General features: G+C 37.8%; 1 long non-coding RNA gene across 1 annotated transcript in view; it reads right to left on the bottom strand.

The window, feature by feature from the left end:
* The window catches only part of LOC145720340 (uncharacterized), a 41,649-nt gene extending 25,191 nt beyond the window's left edge, over positions 1–16,458 (bottom strand). The window contains exon 1 of the long non-coding RNA XR_014143257.1: positions 15,927–16,458. This is a non-coding gene — a long non-coding RNA (uncharacterized LOC145720340). The remainder of the gene's footprint in view (positions 1–15,926) is intronic.
* Positions 16,459–19,428: the final 2,970 nt, after the last annotated feature.

Genomic DNA, 19,428 nt, shown 5'->3' with positions numbered 1-19,428 from the left:
AAACAATAAATTGAGTTCTTTTCATGAAATTTATATATTGGTTTTTTAATCTGCTATATTGTGATCTAATTTACTTTCAGTATCATGCACCCATTTAAAATGTATAGTCCATTGCATTTGACAGTATAACGATTTCCACAACCAAGAGACAGAACATTTCCATCATCCCAAAAAGTTCTATCCTATTCTTTTGCCTTTATCCACACCTATTCCTGGTCCTAGAAAGCCACTGATCTGCTTTCTATCATTATAGTTTAGACTTGACTTTTCACAATTTTATATAAATGGAATGATACAGTATTTACCTTTTGTTTTTCAATCACAAAAAAGTATCTAAGGCAGCACTTCTTTAACATGTTGCCTTACAGATATGGGTTATCTTGATTTGCAATAAGTAAAAAAATTAAATCGGATATATTTGTCTCTGCAAATTTTTTTCTTTTTATAGTGGTTTTGGAAGTGCTAGAGATTTCAGTGTGCTATATATAAATTGTGATTAAATTGATGGAATCTTATACAGGACATCTTGGAGCAAATTAGAGAATTACTGTCATTTTTACACCCTTAATTAACTTATATTTAACTTCAGTGTTCATTTTGGTTTTTGTCTTCATCAAAAGTCCCATTATGAGTATAAATTAAATTTAAAAGGTACTTAAGAATAAAAAGACTATTTAATGCTATGGTAATCAAAATCAACACAACAGCTACAGGTATCCAACCGGGCGACCTAAGCACAAATATAATCCTTTTATATCTAATGATTGGTGTGCATGGCCACTCAATATACCCTACAAGACCCTCAAAGCATTCAGTTCTGGAAGAAAAAATAATCACATCATTGAGAGATTTTTAAAACAAAAATTAGAGATCAACTTAATTGTTTATGCATCTCTATTTTTTAATAGAGATGTATGACATTTGAAAATCTTTTATAAACTTACCAAGTAAATAAAGAATTTTTCAAACATGCCAGAAACCAAAACAGATGTCATTACCATTTTTAATGATGACTCTCCTATGACACTTTCACAAACCTTTGAGGATTTTCAAATCACAGCGTGGGAAGGAAAAATGAACATTTACAGGCCACTCATGGGTCACTAATTATTGCACGTCAGCAGATAAATTTGTCTCTTTTGCCAATCACCCTCTTTGAAGTCTCTGCATTATTTTCCAGCATTTATCAGACTTCTTCTTCCTTATAATTTTCTCATTTCCTACTTCAGGACAACATCGTATTATTGCTTCTCCAACCTGTCTGGCTGATCCATCTCCACTTCTCTATGAGTTCCTCTCCCTTCTCCATGGACACAACAGAACTAATCCCTCTGCTTTTCTCCCTCTCCCACTTCATACTTGCCTTTCTTTGCTTAATCTACTGTGCTGATACTGGGCTTATTTCCCCAGCTCTACTTCAGTTGTAGGCTGCATTTCCCTGGGTCTCCTACCAGCTTGTTTCATTTAGTTAGACCAAGTGGGGGCACTGAAGGGAGTAAGGAGGCACTGAGAATGATAGCATGAAGGACAAGAGCAGCCAGGGTATTGCTCTCCCTCCCTCTCTCTGGCTTGGATATGATCTCGGATGTCTTGACTGCAGCTGGACGGTTCAAAATGGCTTCATTTACACATCTGACAATGGGTTTTGGCTGTTAGCTGGGTTCTCCTCCATGTGACTTCTCATCTTTCAGTAGACTAGACTGGGCTTCTTCACAGCATTGTGGTCTGAAGGTTTCAAGAGAACAAGACTGGAACTATAAGACTGCTTAAGGCCTAGAGTTTCCAGAATTCCAGAAGTCACATCTACCACATTCCATTGGTCAAAGCAAGTCACAAGGCCCAGCCCTCATTCAAAGGGATAGAAAAACAGACTTTGCTTCTTGGTGAAAAGAACAGCAATATACCATTGCAAACAGCCTGGACACAAGGAAGTGTTCACTAGAAGCCATTACTGTAACAATACTCTTCACTCAGTCCTGAGCTCCAGAACCACCACCTCCATCCTAGCCACGGTTTAGGACCTTAGCCACATGCTGCTCCCAATCTCTGCATTGTCCCCTATCTGTCTCCTCAGCTCCTTCATCGCCTCTTTAATCTGTTCTTTGCAATAGATTGCTCCTGGTTTCCCTGTTCCTCGTTTGACCAGAAATGCACGTCTACTTTCTTTCTTTCACATCGATAGTGAATAACTAAAATCTGAATCCAAACTTAATCTCTCACCCTAAGTCCAATCCTAAATTTCCATATTTCCACCTAGATTTCCCTTTTATCCCCTAAACCTAGCATATCCAAAACTCAAGTTATAATCCTCTCCTCTAGATAATGACTCTTGTCCTTGTCTTAAGACTCCAAACTGGAGGTCAAATAAGTATAGCCAGTGGGCCAAACCCACCACCACCAGTTTTACTGGAACACAGCCATGCTTGTTTACTTTTGTACTGTCTCTCGCTGCTGTTTTCATGTACTACAGAATGGAATGGTTGCAACAGAGACCATGTGACCTGCAAAGTTAAAAATATTTACTATTCGGCTTTTGAGAAAATACAGAAAATTCAGAAAACTTGCCAACCTCTTTTCTAAACCTCTGATTCCTTTTACTTTTTCATGTATAATTGATTTAAATTTTCATGTAAACTGATCATTGCAAAATGCCATTTTAATTCAGTCACCTACTAACAATTCTATAGTGACTTCTAATTATGTATCTGATAACTACAAACTCTATATTCCTCCACCAAATTACTTCAATTTACCCAACAAAATTTAATTTGCACTTTTCCCAAACCATCTTCTCCAATCTAGTGCATTTTCTCTTACCGGATTTCAGAATCTAGGAACATAGGAATTCTGTCTTATGCTCTAGAAATATAGGAATTAAGTCTTACGCTTATTCTTGTGCTCTGGAACCAAGCACGATGTCTGGCATATGGCAACCAGGGAGTGTGTGTTAAATGAATGCTCCCCCTGAATACTGATTTTATTTATACTTTTTAAAAAAGATTTATTTATTTATTAGAAGGGGGAGGGGCAGAGGGAGAGAGTCTTTTATAGTAGGCTGCACTCTCAGCAGGGCTTGATCTCAGGACCCTGAGATCATGACCTAAGCCGAAACCAAGAGTTGGATGCTCAACAAACTGCACCACCCAGGCGCCCCTTATTTCTACTTTTGTTACTTTATTTATATACTTCTTCTACTTAAAACACCCTCTCCATTCTTTTCAATCTATCCAAACTATTTTCTCTAGTCCTAGCTTCTCTCCAAACTGTCTTAATCTTAATGATCTGTTCTTTTATTCAAATTCTATGACACTAAAAATCCATACCATCCATCCACCCACTGCCTCCTTGCATAAGTGGATATGGAATTAGCCACAATATTGATTGTTGAGACAACAAGAACATGCCATATGTTTAAATATGCACATTTTGTAACATCCTTTCACATACCTCACAGTTATCCTTTGAGATATTTCTTATTAGCCTTGATTTGGGATTGGTCCAAAATTATAAGGCTAGTAACTACTAAGAGCCAAAATGATGATTCAGCTTCTAAATATATAAGCTTGAAGTCCAAGATCTAAATTTATAATGCTTTCCAGGAAATGTCAGATGAGTTGTATATTATAAGATTTGATTCTAATTTTTTTTTTTTTGGTAAATTGAGAGTTAAAATAATTCAAATAGAAAAAGATGAAGGAGTTGTAGAAAAGAAATAGAAAACACTTATTCATTGGTTATTACTCAGAAGAGAAAAGTTCACTTAAACAATCTAAAAATTACCCTTTCAACATTTGTGAACAAAATCCTGAAGATGATACAGACATCCCTGGAAGCCAACTCTTAAACTATGTGGTTTCAGGTCTTACATTTTGGTCCTTAATCCACTTTGAGGTATTTGTTTTTGTTTTGCATATGGTTCAGGAAAGTGGTCCAGTTTACAGTTTCATTCTTTTGCATTTAGCTGCCCAGTTTTCATAGCACCATTTATTGAAGGCTGTCTTTTCCCCACTGGATATCCCTGCCTCCTTTGTCATAGATTAATTGATCATACAAGTGTGGGTTTACTTCTGGACTCTCTATCCTGTTCCATTAATTTTTGTGTCTCTTTTTTTGTGCCAGTACCATACTGTTTTGATTACTATAGCTTTGCAGTATAATTTGAAATCTGGGATTGTGATACCTTTAGCTTTGTTCTTCTTTCTCAAGATTGCTTTGGCATTCGGGGTCTTTTGTGGTTCCATAAAAACTTTAGAATTATTTGCTCTAGTTCTATAAAAAAATATTATTGTTATTTTAGTAGGTATAGCAACCCTGATCTTTTAAAAATCAATGTAAGCAATATTTTTCTGGATCTGTCCCCTTAGTCAAGAGAAACAAAAGCAAAAGTAAACAATTGGTACTACATCAAACTAAACACATTTTCCACAGTGAAAAAAACCATCAATAAAATAAAAAGGCAACTGAATGGGAGATGATATTTGCAAATGACATACCTGATAAGGGGCTAATATCCAAAATACATAAAGAACTCATACAACTCAACACCAATAAAACAAACAATCTGATTAAAAAGTGGGCAGAGGATCTGAATAGACATTTTGCCAAAGAAAAATACAGATGACAAATAGATACATGAAAAGATGCTCAACATCACTAATCATTAGAGAAATGAAAAATCAAAACCACAACAATATATCACCTCACAAGAGTCAGAATGGCTAGTATCAAAAAGACAAGAAATTACAAGTGTTGGTGAGGATGTAGAGAAAAAGGAACTCTCACGCATTGTTGGTAGGAATGCAAACTAGAGAAGACACTGTGGAAAACAGTATGGGGGTTCCTCAAAAAATTAAAAACAGAAATACCATATGACTCAGTAATTCCACTTCTGGGTATTTAGCCTAAGAAAATTAAGCACTAATTCAAAAAGATATATGCATCCCTATGTTTATTTACAATAACATTATTGGCATTATTTACAATAGCCAAGATATGGAAGCAACCTATGCATTCATCAATGAATGAATGAAGATGTGATATTTATATATACATATATAATATGTATATGATAGAATATTACTCAGCCATAAAAAGGGCGAGATCTTGCCATTTGCAACAACATGGGTTGACCCAGAGGGTATTATGCTAAATGAAATACATCAGAGGAAGAAAAATACCATATGATTTCACTTACATGTAGAATCTAAAAAATAAAAAAAAATTCAGAAGGAGACCCACAAATATAGCAAACAAACTGGTGATTGCCAGAAGTGGGGATGAAGGGGTGGAGGGATGGGTAAAATGAGTGAAAGGGCGTAGAAGGTACATCTACAGGTCATAGAATAAGTCATAGAATGAAATTTTAGTAGAAATGAAATAGATAAGTCATAGAATGAAAGGTACAGCATAGAAAATATATTCAAAGGTATTGTAATAACATTGTATGGTGACAGATGGTAGCTACTCTCATGGTGAGCGTAGCATATTTTATGGAGTTGTCAAATCACTATGTTGTACACCTGAAACTAATGTAACATTGTATGTTAACTATACTTCAACAACAGCAAAAAAGGAAGTAGGCAAATGTTACAAATAAAAAAAAAATTTTAGAGTTTTCCAGCACATCACTGGATATATACATATATTATAAAAGAAGAGGAAAAGAGAAACAGAAGGCAATAATAATCACAATATTAATTAATAATAATTGATAAAGACACATTAATTTAGTATTTACTCTGTTCTAAGCCATGTGTTCTAAGCACCTAACATTTTTTCAGTAGTGTGCTAAAGCCAGCTAGTACCAGCTTGCAAAAGCTAATTATGCACATCTCTTCCCAGCTCTGAATTCAGTGACCTCACATTGGTACCTTGAAAGCAGACAGTGGGAGTATATATACTGTGGAAATCAGCAGATACTACAAATCAGGATTTCTTATCCAGAGAGCCAGTCATCAAACCTTAACACATCACAGGTCTTAAGCCAGACTTTTACAAGGCAGAATAGTCACTATTGGTTTCTTAATGTATTATTCTGTATTATTTCATTAATAGGAAACCTATGCTTAAGCAGAGGAAAGGAAAGGAAAAGTATTAGATTGCAAAAGTAAGGAAAGGCTTGACTACAGTACAATTAGTCTGTGACAGCAGAAGGCTGTGGAAGCCCTTGCTTACATTACCTTCCTTCCACCAGAGGAGCTTCTGGGAAAAGTCGGTAGCATATTCTTCCACTGGCCATGCTATCTCCATCACTCCTGACCATGGCACAAAACAGAATTGTGAACAGTTCAATCACTTCACCTTAGCTCTTTGAGAGTCACTGACCATTTCTAATCAGACAACACTCTTCCAATCGGTAAGTAGGTACTTCCTAAACCCAGATAATCAGCTCTTAAACTATAACCTTGGGCAAGTTCAAAGGGATACTGCAGTGCTGATGCAGTAGGGAAAAGGGTAAGCCAAGGGGGAGAGAGCCAGAATAAGAAAAGAAATTAAGAATGACACCTCAGGTAGGGTGAGTTCTGTAAGAGCTGAGTTTCCACTTTATTAATAGGGTTCCCTCGGTGATTTGAAATGATAACACTGTGCCTGTGTTTGCCACTCCTCCTTCCTTCCTTAATAATTCTCGGTATATCCCTGAGAGTAATGTGGGCCAGTGCACAAAAGGAAAATTATGACAAGCTTCTTCTGTCATAGCTCCACAAAAGGATAAAATGTTTATACTTCAAGGGCTCCAAAGCAAAAGTTAATTTTTAATCCAAGCTTATGCTTCCCTTAAGGGGAGAGTTGTCCAGTGAATTAGATAATTTTCAAAATTTGCTAGCAGAAATACAAATCCAAAAATTTTAAGGAAGAAAATGAACACAATAACAAATCATAAGTTATCTGTCATAAACAACAACTGCTGGGTCTCGAAAGTAGGAGAGGGAGGTGTACAGCTTAATTAGGAAGGGTCTTCCCAGAATACCAATGGCCTCCCAGATGCTCTACTTAGTTTGCCACGGGCCATTGTTTTCCTCCATAAATTTAAATTAGCATCTGCAGCCACTCTCCTCGAAATAAAGATTTGAGCTCTATGCTTCATTTTGAACACCCACTGGTCTTGAACTAAAATTAAATCATGAATGGAGTATTAAAGGTTGATAATCTTCATGCAACATCACTTCAGCAATGAAACGAAAACCCTTGAACAAAATTCTGCTAAATACCCAAAAGTGTCATGGTTAGGTTCCAGCTTAATAAAATTGTCTAGCATTTGTAACTTTAAATGCCTTTGGGCAGTTTTTTTCAAGAGGATATTATAATCTATACAAGATTGAGCATGAAGTGATTAAACAATACAACCTTGAGCTGATGGGGGGATGGGGGAGGGTGATAGAATTCCATGGGAAGTGTCATGGTCCTGCCCAAACTGGGGGAGAGGGAGAAATTCTTTTTTCTCTTTCCCCTCTACCATCAAACAAGAAGTAACTCCTCTGTCCCAAAGGGGTTCTTAAAGCCTCCATCCCAAAGAAAACACTGATTGCACTGAGAAAACACTGATTGCTCTCAGTAGCCAGTTAAATCACAGAACCAGAAGCACACATACTAGGGAGCCATCCAAATTGATGCCCTCAGTTAACAAATTCTTTGTTATGCTTATGACATCTAGAAGCATCCGTAGATACATTTGTTATGTGGTAGAAGGGCGTAGTTGGAAGGAGGTAATCTTGTTATTATTACACGATCACAGAACTGCCAAACCCCAGAGATGGTGCAGACCATCTTTTCCATTTCGGTCTGTAGATATTGTCCCTATTGCCACACCAATGGCTCCTTGTAGTGCTTGGTTCCCAAAGAAGACTATACATCCTGCAAACTCTTCAACTAAGATGAGCACTTAAAATGTGATACTTTTGATATGTTATTATGGTTTTGTGGGGAGTAGGAGAGAAAAAATGGGATCTTTAAAAAAAAAATAAATCCCAGACTAGAGAAGAGGAACTACCTAGAGGGATCAAAGAGAACTGAACTGAAAAAGATTCTACTTCATTTTTATGTTTCCTTCCCATTTAAAGATTTAGCCAACTCAGTAATGTTCCTGGAGCAAGCATCTCAGCTCAGGGTAGACTTTGAGCTAAGAACAATAGCTCAGACAGAGTGTTCACGTGACAAGTACGTGCCAAACTTCTACATTGTCCTGAGATATGAGCCTACCACAGATGGCCCAGATGTTCATGTGAGTGATTCCAGCATCTTCCAGAAGCCCTACCAGGTATCAAATAGATCGGCTTTATATCTAATATCTGAGAGTATCTAATATCCTAGAAGTATATTGTATCATATACTGAGGCCCTAATGTCTTGCTCACTGAATGTTCAGAAACATATGAAAAGTATCTACTATGGTCTCAAAGACTGAAGAAAGCTTTGGGATGCTCTAATAGTTCTGAGCTTCAAGGAAATAGACCAGCCCATTCTGCCAGAAAGAGGACACAGGCAGATCTTTTTGTGAGTATGCTAAAAACTATTAGGGAAGGAAAATAACACCAAGAAAGAAGGTTACAGTCAGACTCCACAAATGGTTGTGGCATCAATAAATCAGTAAACAGTTTGAGGTACCCATGTGATTTATGACTAATAATCCTAAACATCTATGGTAGGTACAGATATACAGATAGAGAGAGATACAGATAGGTATAAATGATATAGACATGATAGAGAATATATAGAGATAGAGGTAGGGATGGAGAGAGTTATATACATACATTCAAAGCCTGCTATGGGTAGAACTGAGACAAAAGTGTGACTACTATTATCAATCGAGTTAAGAAACAATATGACAAGTCCACTACTACTTCTATTTCAGTTTCAAGTGCAGGGTAAAAGAAAGAAGTATTCATGCATCAATTGCCGTATTTCCATCAGTGATATCATCTTTAATTTTCTTTCCAAAATAGCACTAGAGTGATCATTCTAATCATAAAACAGTCCCATAGGGCTTTGTGAACTTTAAAATCATTTCCTATGTGTTACTTAATCTCAAAATAACCCTGTGAGGAAAGCAGGCTATCAGGGCAGACATAGAGGCATGAAGAAGGAAGAGGAGGGTTGGGAAAGAAAGAAAAGAAGGGGAGAGAGGGAGCAAGGAGAAGAGGGATAAAGGGACAAGGGAAAGCTGCCTACTCAGCTCTTCCTGCCATCAGATATCACTCTTCCTCCTAATAACAGTTCCTACCATCACCACCTCCTAACAAGCATTCCAAGGATTTAGATCCACACAGTTCTTCTTCAGACTCTTCAATAATAATTGCTGTATAAATTCTAAGTAGTAATATCATTATCACCAATTTTAGCTATCACATCTTTCATAAACTCACATATGAAGCTGGGGAACTTCAGAAAAAACAACAGTAAGGGCAAGTAAAACACAATGTCAAGAAAGTGAGTTAAGAAAGAAAGAAAGCAACAAGCACCTCACTTTCCTTATAGGCCTCATAATCTTTCTTCATGAGGCAATCTAACCAGGCAGTAAGCTTACATTAAAAATGGGGCGTGTAAAGAGTGAGTTCTTGGAGACCAGCCTAGGAAAGGAAAATCCCTCCCATTTTGTCCTCAGTTCAACTCCCAAGATTCCCAGCCTCACCGTGTGAGTCACACTGCAATTGCCTATGATAGGCATCTGCACGGATGCCTTCTGCTTTAGCAAGGATTCAAGCTTCTGCCTGCCTATAATAAGGGGGAAAATCAGTGCAACAATGTGACCGGATGCTGAAAAGCTGGCAGCCAGGGAAAACAGTAGTGCATTTGGCTAATTTTCTATTTCAGGGCTTTTTACTGTTAAGAAAATTGGCCTCCATGGATTAAGAGAAATTCAACATTTGCATCCCTTTCTTCAATTTGATCTCTTTGTTTCCATTTTAATATGTCGTGGGAAGTTTCCTGTGAATATGTAAACAAGCTTTGTGTTTATTTTAATCAGTTTTTCCTCCTGTTTCCAGGCTCTAGACAACGCAGGCCCTCACTCAAATTCTGCTGTTTCAAGTAGAACACAACCAAGTTGTAACCCAGGTCTCTCCTTGTGTAAGAGGAAGTGGTAGTGGGAGAGAGGAAAGGATGGCATTTCCTAAAGCAGCTGAGACTCTTACTAACAGGCTAAAGAACCAACTCCTCAATAAAGAATTAGTCAAATGAACTAGTTTAAGAAAGAAATCTTTGGGCTGACATAATTTACAGCTTTGGAACATGAACAGCCACCCACAGTTCTCTCTCTTTCCTGTTAATCTTGAATATTGTACCTCTACTTTGCTTCTCAAGGAATCACCTTAAAGGCATTGCCATATTCAGGGTCTCTAAGCTCCCCATCTGATTTATTAACCCACTGTAATCTGCCTTTGGTCCTTACTACCTTACTGAAACTTACAAAGACAGTGGTCAAAACGACTGACTTATTGATAAATACAGTGAATGTTTCTCAATACTTATTTTACTGGATTTCTCTATGGCATTTAAAGATGATGACCACCTTCTCCTTTGAGAAATTTCTCTTCTTTTGTTTTCTATGATACCATGCTCTCCTTATTCTCTTCTATCTCAGATCAGTTCTGTCTTCTCTGAATTCTCCTCCCCCATGCTCTTAAAAATAGGTGTTCTTTGTGTTCTCCACCTCCTTTTTAACTATCTCATTCCTTCTTATGTTTTCAATATCACCTCTACATAATTTTCACATCTGTATCTCTAGCCTAGACTTTCTTCCTAAGTCTTTTTATCTTCACCTGCCTATCTCAGTTGTTGTCAGCTGTGGTTATTAAGGACAATTCCAACTCAGCTCCTGCTGCCACACTCCCACCTCAAGTGCCTGCTGTTGTGTGTCTTTCCATGTTTTGCCTCCAGGGTCTTCTATAAGGCCATAGGAGCTGACTTGTCCACTTAAACCAGGGAAACCCACAATGAAGGAGTCAGTAGGTAAATGCTCCAAAGTCCTGTCTTTCAGATAGGCTAATTCTTGAAGGCATTCGTTGTTCTTCTCAAAAGTCCCCTTGTTGCCCGGAGCACTGACTCAATGAAGTACCCTTACACTGGATCTTTCTCCTTCACTGTCTCACTCTCCTTACTTGGTCACTCACAGTTTGTGGAATCATTTCCCAAGTAAACTACCTGTACCCAAGTTCTTATTGCAGGTACTACTTTCAGGGAAACCCAAAGGCTTTGGGTACCAGGAATGGTCCTGGAAAGCAGACTTCCAAAATGAGATTCTATAGTTGGATTGTCTCTATTTAGGTGATACCAATAATCCAATTACTGGTGGTAAACAGGATAGTGGTACGAGTTAGCATAATGTAGCATTCAATTACTAGGATTCTCACCCATAATGGATGTGATGAAGTATAGGAGAAAGGAAAAGCATTGCACTGAATGATATGGAGCAATGGTAATTATGGTTATGGAGTTGAGTGTCTTTTCTTAAATGCCTTAAAAACTTTGAAAAAGTAAAATATGGAGTAGAAATAAAATACCAGGCTGAGGTCAGCTATCAACTCAGTGCACACTGTGAAGATCAAAAAGTTTCCATAGAAAGTTTCAAAAAGACTTTCAATCAGAGTGCAGTCTATGCTGAAAGTCAGGCCAAATATCTAAACCTTATGGAAAGACAGAATGTGTAGTATTGAGAGGTCTCCTAAACTGAAGACATAGCCAGTAGAATCTCGAAACTTGATATGGGGACTTTGGGTGGGTTCATTTAAGAAGATTGAAACTCCAAGCTCTCCTGGATCCTCCAAATTGGCAGTTTCCTCCCCCTCCTAGAGGAAAGGAGTCTCCCTTACCTGAAGATCTTGCAAATGCCTAGTAAGATGATGTTGCCCCCTCAAAATCCACGACTGCCTCCCCTTATAGTTTACAAACCAATAATGAAGGTATGACTCAATATTAATTTAGCAGGGAAATACAGTTCTTGCTCTAGAAAGAAATAGCCTTTTTTTCTTTTTACAGAAAATGTAGTGCTGGTTTATATGTATTGTCAGGAATTGGAAGAGTATGTGTGGGAGTGGTTTTTAAGGATTAAAATGGGGAGGCAGTATATAAACTTGGATAGGGGAGATTTATTGACGTTGAAGTATATTCTTCTATGACTCAGGATTTACTGTCTCAGCAAGAACACCTGGCAAGCCAGAGCTGGGAGGCCTCCATGAAGTTTAGTCATAACTTTGGCCTATAGGAATAAAAGTATTGATACTGTAACTGCCTTGGCAAAGTATTGAAGAAGAATTTGAAAGGCTCAGGGAAGTATGAAAAAAAACTCATCCTAACCATGTTTTGCAGGATACTTTCTTTACTAAGAAAATAAGGAATAAATTTTTGATGAGATTCCATTATATATTTGAGAATTTCAGTGATAACTCTTCTTAGTAGGCCAGGGTAGATAGTAGGAAATTATGCCATGGTGGAACTCATTTCCAATGTACCAATGGGGATGATAGAATTCAAAAAAATCAGAGAAAAGGTTATATCATTTAGAGGCAAGGTAGAACTGATTACCATAATGGGCATCAAATCCAGAATGGCAATCTGAGAACCTTGACCATGGTGTTCCTAGGAATGAGAGAGACGGGCAGTTGACTACAGAAAAAATCAAGAGCTGGCAAATGGAATTCTGATGTCAGCCTCCACTGTGGAAAATCACAATTATTCAACCAACTTTAATATTAGATCTTGTTCTCAGACAAAGAGCCAATCATTGAAGGGGGGAATGGTCCTCCTTAAAGAAAAATCCTTGAAGATTTCCTTAGGGAAAGTATGTGTATTATATATACTACTGCAACAAGCATATACAACAAACATCCCCTAATTCATTACCAAAAAGACCTGTGGCCATTAACCACAGTAAATTGTACACTGGGAGAAGATGAGTACTCTGGCCTTTCAAGGACTATAAGATACACTTCTAGGCTGAACCATGAGAGTGGAACACCCTCATGCCCTACTACACTAGTTAGAGTGGGGCTTTGAAGGTCAGATACATCCTGACAAAGAACTTTCTCACAATGTGTACATAGACCTGATTATGTTGTTATTTTCCCTGTCACTGAGTATATAAATGGTATGGATATACTCAGCAGCTAACAAACGCTCATGTGGTTCCCTGAATTGTTCAGTATGAGCCATTATTATATGAACGGCCAAGGATAAGACTTTGAAACAACAGGCAAGATGGTAAATCAGAAGCAATACTACAATCCATACAAAAATACAATGTTAATGTTTCAATCAAGACATAAAGGACACAAGTATCATGGTCCTTATATTGCTGTCTAGTTAACATCACTGTAAATGGTGATTGATTACCATGAACTTGCTAAATGAAAGCCATAGTTATGTGTCTATGCGAGATGTGGTATCTTTACTGGAACTGATCAACACTCCTTGTTAATCAAATGGTAGCATGTGGTATGTAGCTATTAATCTGGTGAATATATTCTTTTCAATCCCTATCAATTAATGAGGATCAAAGCAATTCATATTCATGTAGAAAGGATACCAGTACTCAAGCCAGGTGTTGATTGTGCAGCTCTAATCAATCAGATAATGGAAATAATATACTGTGATTCAGGCCTCAACAGATCTAGAGGACACAAGTTAATCATATGAATATATGGCCATGACCTCTCTATCGCTTATTCCTATTGTACCAGTGACTCTCCCTCAACACACAGTTTTGTCCCAAGTCTTCCTCTTCACAAAGGAAGAAAAATCTTGGTCCTGTACACAGCTCAATAGGTTGATGTGAGACAGAAAATCCTGCCACTACACTGCAGCTCCACTCATGATTTTTCCTAGGGGAAAATAATGAGGGAAAATGCTGTTTGGCAGGGCTTTGACCAATATATTTAGTTGGCCACATTTTTTTGGAGGGAGAAGTGGTCTGAGGTAAGGGTATATAGAGACTCCTATGCAACAGATTACTATTACGAAGAGGTAAGGGTAGGATTGGCCCCTTACCATCACTGCCAATAATGCAATTGCAAAATTTGTGCTCTTTCCCTGCAGTCTTAGTCTCTACTGGATTAGAGGTTCTAACTCTGAAAGGGGTGGCAATATCAGGGAATTCTTCCACTGCAAGTATTCTGTTGAACCTGAAGCTATAGTTCCTCATGCCAATGGACTAACTGGCAAAATAAAAGAGATACTCTACTGATGGAAACATTCAAATGTGATTCTCTTGTGGAGCTAGAGTTGCCACAGAATAGAGATAAAGTGGACTATATCTGCAACTTGGAGCATTAGCCATAGTGTATTATGCTTCCATGCCTGAGGACAACAGCTAACTGGCAATTGGAGCAATTACAGCTTCACGAGGGCAAAGTTACCAAAGATTCAGACCCCCTCAACCTGACAAGGCAAGCAACTTACACTGCTTAAGTGTTGGCTGAGGGTTACAAAAATCTGGCATTAGTGGTATAAAAGGAAGATGATAAAATCAATTACAGTCTGAGGACCAATTGAAACAACAAACACTACAGCTTATACTACCAATTAACCTGAGCACCTTCTTGCCTTTTGTCCCATGGCCTTCCCTAACACAGAAGTTCCCCATGGCTGACAAAACTGCAGTGCAGTTCACACCTCTGCAGGCTTCCTTCAACAACACTCATCCAATCAATTCCTGCATCCAGGTGACTCTACTTCCCAGGAATTGTTAATATATCATTTGAACAGTGTCTCTTTTTCTGGTTCCCCTGACTGCAACCTTACTCCTTCCAAACATTCTTCTCTAATGCCAAGACAGGATTTTAAAAAATAAGTTATGTCTCTGCTCTTCTTTCAACCTTTCAATGGCTCCATATTACCTATAGGTTAAGGACTAAGTTCTTTAACATGGTGTATAAGGTCCTGGATAGCCTTTCTCTGCCTATGTCTCCAGTCTCATTTCCTGTCATTTTTCATCGCTCTATAAATATCAAGTACCTTAAACTTCCAAATACTCTGTACTAGGTATTTTAATAGTCATTCTCCTTTCCAGAAACCATAGTCTAAGTTCTCCCCCTTTTCCAGAGTAGATGCTTGCAATTAAGCCATAGTGATTGTCCCAGAAATGGGCATTACCCAATCACAGCCAGTGATTCATGATGAAATTTATTTTTTCAGGAATCTTGAGAAAGAAATCCTCAAGCTTTTCTATTAAACACAAGTCCAGAATTGTGTAACCTCTGGATCTACTGGCAGCCATCTGGAGACTACAGGGGATAGCCCTGAGAATAAAGCCAACACAGAGGAAGCAAAGTGAATGCTGGAGAGAAAAAAATTAGATACTGATTACCTCATCTGAAACCCATGTGCAGCCAAACCAGAAGCCAGGTCTACCCCAGGCTGTTCATGTATGTGATCCAATACCTTTCATTTTTAATTTAACCTAATTTGATTCAGATTTTCTTTTATTGACCACCAGATGCGTCCGAACTGATACAAACATGGTGCTTCACACCTCCATATACCTGTGCATGCAATTCCCTCAATATCAAATGCACTATTTAAATACTTTGGCTAAATGTTATCTTCTCTTAGAAATCTTCCCTAATGACCCAGAATATATTCATCATCTCCTTCATTGTGTTCTCTCTGCACAAGAATATGCTACTGTTGAATTTATCACCATATATCATATGCATAGTTAATATATAGGACTCTCCCACTGGACTATTAATTCTATTCATTTCTTGAAAGAGGATGTGTCTTCATTTTTTTAACTAGCCCAATGACAGGCACATAGTAAGCACTTGCAGGTATATATTGCTGCATAACAAAACTTCCCCAAACTTAGTGACTTAAAGCAAAAAAAAAAAAAATTACAATTTCTCTTGATTCTGTGGTTTTATTGGATGGTTCTTCTGCTCCATATAGTGTTATCTGGGTTACTAGGGCAACTGAATGATAAAAAACGGCTTCACTCACATGACTGTCAGTTGACATGCAGGAGCTCAGCTGGGATTGTGAGCCAGGGCACTTGGTTCTGCTTCACATGGGCCTCTTCATGGGGCTACTTGGGCTTCTGCACAGCATGGTGGCTGGGTTCCAAACAACAAGGCAGTAGCTAAAGATCTTTTAAAGACCAGCCTCAGAAGTTACACAGCATCACTTCTGCCAATATTGTTGGATGAACTTGCCACAGGCCAGCCAAGATTCAAGAGGAAGAGAAACAGACTCCGGCTCTCAGTAGATGAGTAGCAAGATTATTGCAAAAGAGCATGTAAGATGGGAAATATTGTTGCAGCCATCTTTGAAAATGAAATAAGACAATCTACTGCAGCACTCAATCATTTCTGAATGCATGAATGAACAAATGAATGAGAAAATGAATGAATGAAGCATTGTCACCTTTATTCCTGTCACTCTTCCCATTTTACCACCATTTTGTCTAGGGTTTCATGCTGTTACTCTCCTTTGTTGGATAACTCACCTTTTTTTTTAATAAAAGCTACTAAAATTTTAAGCTATTAGGATCAAGATTTAGGTTAGTTCATATAACTTTTCTCTAATATTCTCTTGGGAGAAAAAGCAATCCCTCTTTTAAGCCTGTATTTCAGGACTGCCTGTGTGTGTGTGTGTGTGTGTGTGTATTTGCTTATTACATATCTCCAACAGTCCTAGAGTGCTTTAATATTCTGACTCAAATTTTAAATTTCTGAGTTTCAAGGCCCATGTCTAATTTCATCACTTTATATAATACACAGTACAATGATATTTAATAAATGTGAGGAAGAACATTAGTTGACTTGTAGTAAGATTGCTGAGTCTTTAATAACCAGATAAAGAAGTTTGTTACCCTGTTTCCAAGTCCATGCTACAAAACTCCATAAAGAATGCAGAAATGTGGGGCGCCTGGGTGGCTCAGTTGGTTAAGCATCTGCCTTCAACTCAGGTCATGACCTCCGGGTCCTGGGATAGAGCCCAGCGTCAGGCTTCCTGCTCAGCCGGGAGCCTGCTTCTCTCTCTCTGACTCTCTCTCTCTCTCTCCCCCCTGCCCTCCCCCCTCATTCTCTTTCTCTCTCTCTCTATCTTAAGTAAATAAATAAAATCCTTTTTTAAAAGTGTAGAAATGACTGCTAAACAAAGATTGGCATTGTATTTTTTTCATGTATAATAAAACAGACACACAGTGAAAATACTCAGTTTTTGAGGAGACATGAATATTGTTGAAGTCCCCACATTCCTTCCATCCACTGAATTTCTTTTAAGACCAGATGGCCCTGGTCAGAGGACTTTTAGTTCAATTAGTCATTTCCTGAGGACACATCTCTATGGTTTGTCCTTTTGAGTATAGTTCCTCTTCCTTTTCTTATTTATTGGAGGTTGATCTAACTTCTCTTTTGAGTGGAGTATTCTAAGATCTCATAACATATTTTTGCTGTATATCTTCATAAATAGCCATGTTTGTGTACTTACCAATGTCTCCTCCTACTCTAGCTTCTACCTTTATCTTTCTATTCTTTTTGTTTCTCCTAGTTTTTGCCTCAGAAATCAAGCCCTAAATATAATAATAAATTATCTGTTCTAAATGTTCTTGAATCAAAATCATTAGCAACTGTGTGAACCATCACTTGCCTTGGATCTACCAAACCAGGCTCAATTCCTGTGGCCAAATCTGTGGATTCAACTGCTTGGAGCTTGGCATATATATCTTTACAATATCTCTGGTTAGGTTCTATGAATCAATGAAATTCTAATTAACCCATGATGTAGTTAAAAACTTACTAATTTTTGGACAAAATTGCCACAAGCCAGCCAAGATTCAAGGGAAAGAAAAACAGACTCTATCTCTTGATGGGATGAATAGCAAGATTATATTGCAAAAGAGTATGTAAGATGGGAAAGAGTTGAGTTTTAAGTAGCAGGTGTATTTGAGTTTTAAGTGACTGAAAACTCTGAAATTAGAGAAAGAGCAGCTTTTATAGTAGTTTAGGGAGATGGTTCTCATCACAATAGCCATCTGTCTACCATGTGTCTTCATCCAGGAAGCATGTTTCAAGTGCAAGCTGGAATTTACTCTCTGAGTACTGAAAATGGCACATCTTTCTTTCATTTGCCCTAGTAGGTGAGCTCATATTGTCAGGGAAATGGTACTAGTTCCCTTCTTCAGAAATTTTTAAAAGTTTCTCACAGAACATAAGGAACATGGGTTTACTTTCTGTCTTAAGCCCCTCTTCTATGGGGTGATATGTGTAATCTGTGTTTCTTAATCCTTGTTCGCACTTGAGACACCAAACAAGGTAATAATAGTTGATGCTGAACATGGACTTCTTGATGCTGCCTGAAATCTAGCCAGAGCTGACTCCACTTCCTTCTCTTCATCTGTTGGCCATTGGAAAAATGATATACTACCTGATTCTAATTAGCTAATGGATAAAAGGAAAGAAGGGACAAAGACATAAACTTGAAAAATCTAAAAAAAAAAAAAAATTGAAGTACGCCAGGAAATTAATCGAAGTCACCAAAGCCAGGGAATAAATCCTGTGCCACCTTACCATCAGGGTGCCAACAGAGCAATGATTCCCATTCCTAGGAGCACAAGGGGGAAATTAGTGCTGGCTCTAGTAGGTCTGGGTAGTAGCTGCAAGTGAAGAAGTGTCCAGGGAGAACAGAATGGCTAAGAGACATTTTGGAGCTTTTTCTGGGAAATTTTAAAAAATTAAAGTAATGAATATCTTCATTAAATTATAAGTAGTTGGAAAATTTGCTTTCAGCAAATCCATAAATATGAAAATTGTCTCACTGATCCAAAGGGAGATATTAAGTCAAATGCCAGGAGTGAGATATATAATTCCTTTGGCATTAGCCAAAAGTGAGGGAGAGCAAGCTTTGTACTTTTAAATAAACACCCTTCCATAGGCCCAAATGGACACAGCATCTGCAGTCCCCAAAATATCTATACCTGATAGAGAATAACATATTACATGTCTTTCATAAACGCACAGAGAAGAGTTTTACAAACACTCAGAATAAAAAAGAATGTATTCCAAAATGCATTTGTAAATCAGTTCGTTGTAATTAGGACATTTTTTTTCCCCCACTAAATCCATAGTTCAGCTTCCCAGGTGAAGCTGAGAAATTCCATTTAAAAATCATGCAGTTGACGACTGCCAGGGACCTAATCACTACGGACATTAGTAAGATGTTGGAACTAGAGTTCAGAATGACGATTTTAAATATACTAGCTGGGCTTGAAAAAAGCATGGAAGATACTAGAGAAACCCTCCCTGGAGAAATAAAAGAACTAAAATCTAACCAAGTTGAAATCAAAAAGGCTATTAATGAGGTGCAATCAAAAATGGAGGCTCTAACTGCTAGGATAAATGAGGCAGAAGAGAGAATTGGTGATATAGAAGACCAAATGATGGAAAATAAAGAAGCTGAGAAAAAAAGAGATAAACAACTACTGGATCATGAGGGCAGAATT

Source organism: Leptonychotes weddellii, chromosome 2 (assembly GCF_054177405.1).
Source record: "Leptonychotes weddellii isolate Sample4059 chromosome 2, ASM5417740v2, whole genome shotgun sequence".
NCBI classification, from domain to species: Eukaryota; Metazoa; Chordata; class Mammalia; order Carnivora; family Phocidae; genus Leptonychotes; species Leptonychotes weddellii.
The sequence above is the reverse complement of the archived record's forward strand: the minus strand, read 5'-3'. Positions and strand labels throughout refer to the sequence as shown.